Source organism: Athene cunicularia (assembly GCF_003259725.1).
Source record: "Athene cunicularia isolate RWA chromosome 20 unlocalized genomic scaffold, athCun1 chr20_part1, whole genome shotgun sequence".
NCBI classification, from domain to species: Eukaryota; Metazoa; Chordata; class Aves; order Strigiformes; family Strigidae; genus Athene; species Athene cunicularia.
The window spans coordinates 7163964-7171378 of record NW_020799125.1 but is presented as its reverse complement, the minus strand read 5'-3'; positions in this window follow the sequence as shown (position 1 = coordinate 7171378).

Here is a 7415-nt window from a genome sequence, read left to right as displayed (position 1 = left end):
TGTACAAGTGATGGAGGTGTTCACGTTTCCCCCTGTGACCTTGAAGCTTGTTAATTTTAGACAGATAAAGTTACAATAGCCTTTTGAAAAATGTCACTCACCAATATTCCAGCCAAATAAATGCTGCATAAATATTTTTATCGGTATTTATGTAGTGTCAATATGTGCTTCACGCTTCCCAGAAGTCACAGTGATACCTTCATCCTAGTTTCCTTGCAGATCTTAGTCTGCTCTAACAGCCTGCTCTGCCAAATGAGAGGCCACGTATGCAGAAGCCAGGAAGTGCAATGGATTTAATTTTTTCGACTATATTTTAAAAAGAATATCTCAAAATATTTTATACATCTTTTTAAAGACGACTGGTGCAGTTGGATGCTTGAGGACGGGGGGCCAGGACTGAGATGGGAGCTGCCGGGAGTGGCCCGTAGATGGCAATGTAGGATCCTTGCATCGGGCTCACTCTCCGCTCTGCATCGATGAAAACTCCTCATTGTACCCAGGCAGTGACACACAGCTTGGATTTATAGTGTTTCTTAGTAACTCCCGACTCTTCCAGCAGCACTGACCCGCGCATCCTCTGTGGCTCGTCATGCATTTTGAGCACTATAATTTTCATAGTTAGAAATACAGACATACTCAAATACATCAAATAATAACAAGATTTTGATTTACAGGGAAAACTTTCTCTTTGGCTTTGCGTATCAGTAGTGTGGGAAAGCTTAAACATGCATCATGGTCCTGTGCAAGTGCTTGAAGTACTTTAGCTGTGAGGAAGAGTTCCTGCTGTCAGTGGAAGACCAAGGAGTTGGTTAAAAAAAAATTCACATGCAGAATAGCACAAGTCCCACCAAGAGGAATGTTTTATTAATGCAATTTCGGGGCTTTTGGAAGCCTCTGTGGTGGGATGAGGACACCAGCCTTACCTCATGCTATTGTTGCTGATGCTTCTTTCCTGTTCCCATCAAATTATGTTCATTTTCATCCTATGCTGCCCATGTTGGATTTGTGCTCTCTCACCTAACTAAAAAGATAACTTCACCCACTTGCTGTGCCATGAGATGCTTTGCAGCCTTAACTTTTCCCAGTCAGGTTGTCCCCAGAAACATTCTTCTCCAAAATTAAAGACACCTGCAATTCCACAGTGTAGGATCTGGTCTGCTGGACGATAGTATTTATTGATTTCCCAAAATGTGCTTTTCTTTATGAGTGAAGCTGAGTTGTCTTTTCCTTGGTTGACCTGGGAACTACTACCACTGTAAAAGTTATGGATGATACCACTCGTTTTTTTTGTGACATGAGGTGCATCACTAATGAAAATGAGAGTATTACTTCCATTTATCATTCAGCAATTCTGTATCAAAACTTTGCTTTTCTATATAATAACTATAGAAACTCATACTAGTCCACTCAGCTTTGTTCCTGTGGTAGTTACCATTTAAATTATATTGTTATCTTAAACAGAAAGATAAACATTATTATACTTGCTGACCACTTTACTTGCATGCCTGAGAGCTGTAAAATGAGCTGTCTAGTTTTGGAAAAAAATGGCCTTGGTTTTTTAAAAATTCTAATCTCAAGATGATGGCTGGGAGGTACTCGCATTCCAGGTCAGTCACTTGAGTGGCTAATTAATGTAGTTTACAGCCCTGTTTTTCTGGACCCACAATGAATGTAGGAATAGAATTATGACCATAATTAAGAATGATTGCAAAACTGCAGTCATTAAAATGGGCACCCGATAAAGGAGAAACTGATACCCTCGCTCGACAGCGTTACATGTATTTGTGTGCCCTAGCTGACTTCAGTGTTGTGCAAGGCTGTTCAACTCATGTCACAAGGGCTACAGGGATGACAAATTAATATTTATAAAGTGTAGCAAATGTGGTCTAATTACCCTAATTGGCCTGCTGTGTTTCCAGTTATGGCAGAACTTTATTTCTGTTCAACAGGCATTTGCTTCTGGATTGGTTCCTGCAGGCAAAAAGAAAGTAAAAGCCCTGTTGGACAGGGCAGAAACATCCCCTGATATTGTGATCCTGCAGTTTTTTCACCATGGTTTTGGCAGATCTAATAGCATTCTCAATATCTTTAGTAATTTCTAGGGAGTATTTAGAGGATACAAGATGTTGGAAAATGACAAACAAAAACAATGAGCAAAAAAGGAGAAAGGTCTACTTTTATTGTTAATCATAGGCCAAACTCCAAACATTTTCAGTTTGGCAGCACAGCTCCTTGACATTATTTGTGGTGTAGAAATGTATCTTTATTTGTGGTGTATGATTTTACATAGTGACTGACAGCTACCAAACAAGGAATCCTGTCCTAAGGACTTACACTCTAATGTCACAAGACAAGACAGAACATGCAGAGAGCTGAACTGATATTCAGTGAATTACGAGTTTTGGATTTAAACTGGTTTTCACTTTCCTGGTTTTTATATAATCACGACTATGTTAGGAACACTGAGATCATTAGTAATACTGAAATGGGATTGTTAAAATGCTACAGAGGAAGTGGTAAATGAGTGAGTGGGTAAATCTAGTGTTAAGCATTTTCTGTGTTATCAATAGAACTTTTGAAGTGTATTTTTGTCGAAAGGGGAAACATTTATTTGCTGTTATGAACTCTAGTTTCATGCCTTCAGTTCTATCTGGTTTCTGTAGGATGCACTCTTTGTGCCTACGGGATACCACAGTTCCACCATCTCAGAAGGCATTGCACTTGGGCTTCCCTGCCCTCCCCCTCCCCCCATATTTTTGGTAACCATATCATCTTTTGGATAAACGTGTACTAAATTCACTGTCAAATCATGCCTAAGGGAGCCAACAGAACTATTAACACAGAAGAAACTGGGCCATATACCATTGTAGCAACTACTGATAGAAACAAAAATGGTAATGAATGTGAAAATGGTGAAACTCTGTGACACCCAGGCCAGAGTCAGCTGGTCAGGTTAGGGGTTAATGTCACCGACTGATGCGTGAGCAGAGATTCTCACAGTCTTCAAAGTCACATTGTCACTTTTTAAATATCTGATTAAATGCAGTCAATGAAATCTATGTAGGTTTACAATATCCAGTCTAGTTTTCAGTCTGTTGCAAACCCAAGAGAAGGATGTGAAATTCTGTAGCTTTGTAATGAGAAGTTTCTGTTCCTTTTCTCTTATTTTGATTTACTAGTCTTTTTTCTTATCTAAGCAATTGAAAGATCAGTAATTGTATGGAACAGAACTATTTTACAGTCAGGCATGAGCTGCCAAGGACTGTTACATGTGCTGCTGTCTTACTGTTTCAAACTACCCTGACCAAGAACAAGCTGACCTCTCTGGATCCAGATTCTTTACGCTGCTTCATATTCCTTGGTTCCCAGAGATAGTGAATGAGATGTGGAAAGGACAAATAATGTGGAGTTAGTGCTGGTAGATATTGGTGGTTCTGTGCAATTGAAGAATGAGTCCAATTTATCTATACTAACATTGGCCTTTTAATGTGACTCCTGAATTGGGGATCTAGTTCTTTCTAGACTCTATTAAGAAATAAAAAATAGAGGCACTTTGGTAAGTGCCTAGAATGAATTTTTACTCCAAGTCTCAGTCTGTAGCCTAAAGGACTCTTTGAGTGGAAAGCCTTTGTTCACAGAGATTCCTATGAAACTGGTTTTGGTTACAGAGGAGAGCTATAGCAGTAGGAATGAGAACCTTCTACAGCACAAATTTTTGCTTTTGCATCAGCCTGAATACCCAGTTAAATTCTACCCACACAAGTCATGAATGTATAGAGCATGCCAGTTTTCCTTCCCAGACATGCATCTGATGAAGTGTAAATCTGTGATTCAGTTCCACATGATTCGTCTAATTGTTTAATTGGACATTGCTAAAGTATCTGACTGTTCAAGGATACTACTAAAGCCTCTGAGTGTGGAAATCTGGAGTAGTGAATTACAGTGGAAAAAATATAAAGGGACAAATGGAGACAAGTCCTATATATTCCCTAAAGAGAAATTTCCCTAAGATCTTGACCTGTAATGAATGTTAGTGTAATACAGATTATTCCAACTCACCTTGCAGATTATGTTCTTTGATGCACAGTTGGAGAAGCCTTGTGGCTCTGTCTTCATTTATCAGTGTTGCACTCACCAAGTGATTTTTGTTGCTTTTGTTATTGGTTTTGAGGAAGGAGGATGGAGGAGGGAAAGATTTTGGAGAAAGTAGTTTAATATACCACCTTACCTGGAAATTCTGTTTTTATCAGGGATTTTTCTCTTTCCCAGTCTCCATGGATTCTTCCTGTTCTTTTCTGAATGTTAGATTATTTGGTTAAATGGTTGAAATATTTTAAAGTTATGTCCCAATTAACATGGACAACATGAAAGAAGGAGGTTTCCCTATACCAGCTGCTGAATTGGTACCTAGATTTTTCTATACTGGCATTCTTTCCTAGTAAATGCTTTCTATCACAGCCAGCCTGTTTCAGCTAGCAAATTCTCCTAGCCCAAATTCTCCCTTAGCTGCCATTCACTTCTCATTGACCCCAGGTTGTCAAGCACGCCTACAGCATGTGTGACAGACTTTCTATACCATAAGAAGCACATGAAAATGAAAGGAGAGCCTAACACTTTATTAATCAAAATTAATACAGCTACTGCTGTTTGAATTCATCCTGTACATATTACTGCAGTATACAGAGAATAATATAAATAGCAATGCAAGCCTATCTCTACTGGAGACATGCACCACTTTATCAGTGGCAATTCAGACAATTCTTTTGACTTCAGAAAAGCACAAAGTGTTTTTACTGGAACTTTCTTGTTGACTGTACATGCTGTTAGAATGCAAAAAAGGAGTGATAGCTGACTTGGTAGCTATCATCAGCTGTGTCACAGGAAAGAGCTTTTGGATCAATCCGTAATTTTCATGAATTTAAGTAAAAATTCAGATAATATACTGTAGAGGCATAATAATCTTAGACCCTCAGCCTTCACAGTAAAAGCTGAAACACAGCATGTGGGTTTCATACTAACGTTGTGCTCTTAAGACTTATAGCTGGATTTATTTAGCATAAGGACTACAGTATGTATTACCTCCTGTGAAACATAAGCAAGTTTGTTACAGTGATTCATAGTAAAACATGTTGATATGCTTACAAGTAATGTGTTGCCAAGTACAAAATTACACAGGGGTACATCCTGGACAGCTTATTTGTTCCTGGCTTAGGCAGAACTTGCAACAGGCAAGATGCTTTCACAGGTTTGCTCAAGCAACACCCAACTTCAGGGTGATATTTTTTTTTTTTTTTTTCTGGACAAGAAATTTAGAATCAAGTTACAATTTTGGGATAAAAGATAAAGTGATACATGAAATAAATGAGCATTAACTTACTGTAAAGACATTGGGAAAATGGATGGACATTCAGCATTTATTAGCTAGCATAACATGGAAATAAGCTTAGGTTTTATTTGGTAAGTCTTCATTTCTCCTTATATTCACTTACAGCTTCTTATTTATGGCTCAGCCTGTCAAACACATTCTTAGATAAGCAACTGTTGCTCACAGGACTAATCTAATTACCAGTTCTTTTTATAACGAATGCTGACACAAAGGTAGAAGAATGTATAGCACTTGTGTTGAAGCCAATGCTACAGATGATCAAACAGTTTTGAAATTAAGAGTATTTTGGATGGAAAATGTGTCCCTTTTTTGTCACGATGTTCCTGTTTTTTGTCCAACTCTAATTAAAGCTGAAGAACAAGAGTGAAAAGCTGGTTACATTTGTAGCTCTGGCACATAATTAATTGCCAAGAGTTAAGACTGGACATTTTAGCACCCTGCAGTAATGCTCTATAGGTGTATTTACTTACGACAGGCTGAAGAATGCCAGAGCCCTAAGTATTTGTGAAGTGAATTTTTAAAAGTTTAGGAATGATTCTTTAAGAATAAGTGTATCAGAAGACCTTCAAATTGTATTTTAAAGACATTTAAAATGTAATCTAAATTACAAAACCATCAGGCATTCTGTCATTTCCGGCAAGCTGCTCCAAAAAATGCCAATAAGTGGTAGTAATTTTGAAAATTAGGATAGAGAATCATTGGTGAATGCTTCTAAAATTCCCTAGTTGTTAACTGTTAATAAGTAAATTTACTAAAAAAAGAAGAAGAAAAAAAGATGAAACTCTTCAGATTAGTTTTTCTTTACCTCTCACCACACATGAAATCAAACAAATGAATTTAATTAACTTTTTTAAAGTTCTGGAGTTTGTCTCCTCAGCTGTTATGCAAGCCAATCTCATTTACTCTAAAATGAATGGGAGGTCTGTCATTAATCTCCACAGAAACCCGTGCCAAACCTGAGTGTCTCATTGACCCATGCGCTCCCGCTGACTTCAGCAGGGGAACCTAGACCCAGACACTTGTGTGGATGAAGAATACACGGTTGTGTTTTGGAACCTTAACGGCTTTTTCATATCCTCTTTAAAATTTTCTCCATTACTATGATGTCTGTAATGATGGCAAAGGTATAGTTATTTAAGTCTTAAGTCCCTCATGATTGAGGACAGTAAAGTATAAAGCTGTCAGTACCCCCCCACTCCATGACTCAAATGATATTTTCTTTTTTTCATCATTGGCAACTTCCCACGACCATATATTTTCTGCTCCTTTTAAAGAACCAAATACTGAATGTGAATGGGTAGCTGCAGCATCAATTTGCCAAGTAATGGGTAGGGTGTCCCCTGGAAACAGGCCTCTTTGAATTCTGTTTCATATCTGAGGTAAAGTAAAAACATGGAAACAGATGGTAGGGAACGACTGGCATCTCATCATGCATATTTCATTTGATTTGCAGCTAGTAACCTCTTGATAATAATATTAAATGCTACAAAACTCAAAGGCTTTGTTCCTGGGAATGCTGCATTCAGTGACATAGGATCAACACTGTAACTTCAATTAAATTTTGAAGCTGGTGAGCTATAAGTATTTACATCTTTAGCAAGGTTATGATACAAATGGTTCGATTCTTCTTTTCTGGTACATTTAGAGCTGACTTACAAAGAAATATACAGTTGCTGTTGTGAATGACAAATCTTACTTAATGTTTTTTTAAGAGCACAACGGGACTAACATCTGTGGTTATTTCCATTACACTCTAAGGCGTTTTACTGGGAGAGAATTTAGCCATTAATTTTGTTCTATTTACATTATTTATATACAAGAAGAACAAGAAAAATGGCAGCCTGTGTAATGATTATATACATCGTGATTCGGTTGGAAAAATGTGTATTACAAATGGCAAACAGCCTGTCAAGTACATAATTATATGTTGTTCTTTTTTTTTTGTCAGAGAACTTTTAATTCCTAAAATCCCACTGTATGATCTCAGTGAAAGATCTCTCCTATACATTACACTGGAGGGGGGGGGTGG